Genomic DNA, 910 nt, shown 5'->3' on the forward strand with positions numbered 1-910 from the left:
AGTATTATCTACTTCACACCGATTCAGGGACTCCGGCCTTTTGCGAGGGCCGTTAGCCGACCAGTCGCACAAAGTAGTGTGCGTCGGGTTGAAATTCGTACAGTAAACTATTTGGTTCCAGGGACCCCCCAGAAGCAAAGATTAGAGTTACAAATGTTTGATTTAAAAATATATATATTCAAAGATTTGCACACACCTTCTACGATTTAAAAAAAAAATAGCATGCATCTCTACAAGCACTCAGTGCGGCGCTATGAGCTTGTAGATCTGCTATTTTTGAATAGCCCAAAGACATCTTAAAAATCACACCCTGTGTGAAGGTAGCGGCGCCTTTGATACATTTTGTCATCGATATGTGTTTATAATGTGTTTATAGCCATGTGTTACGTGAAGCTTGACCAATCACTTTGTTGACGGACCTGACCAATCAGCACGTTGACGGTGAACACGGACAAAGTCAGGTATAGAGCAGGATCCGCTCTATACCTTTAGGTATAGAGCGGCTAGCGCCGCTAAAAATGACAGAGATGCGTCCCCGTATTGAATGGGTTAACCCTAGTGTCCCTATATAGCCATGTCATAATAGATGCACATTTGCCGAAAATAGGTGAATATCTGAAAAAAAAATAGCCGATCTACAAGCTTACTACGCGTCTGAATGTTTCGACGAAGAGGTTTGATGTAGAGGGGGAAAAACGGAGGGGACCAAGTGGGACTCCCTGAGGTGTCCCGCCGGTCAACAAGGTATTAGGACAGTGGTTTCCAACCTTTTTTTGGATCAGGGCCCACTTGAAAGTCCTGAAGGCGTTTGCGGCCCACCCATCTGGCCACTTAAGCCGTCAGAATGGGTGGGCCACGTGCATATTGAAAGCATGTTTATTTAAATCAATGTAATCAATTCAATAGGCTC

This window comes from Gymnoscopelus microlampas (genome assembly GCF_963454915.1).
Source record: "Gymnoscopelus microlampas genome assembly, chromosome: 3".
In the NCBI taxonomy this organism is placed as follows: domain Eukaryota; kingdom Metazoa; phylum Chordata; class Actinopteri; order Myctophiformes; family Myctophidae; genus Gymnoscopelus; species Gymnoscopelus microlampas.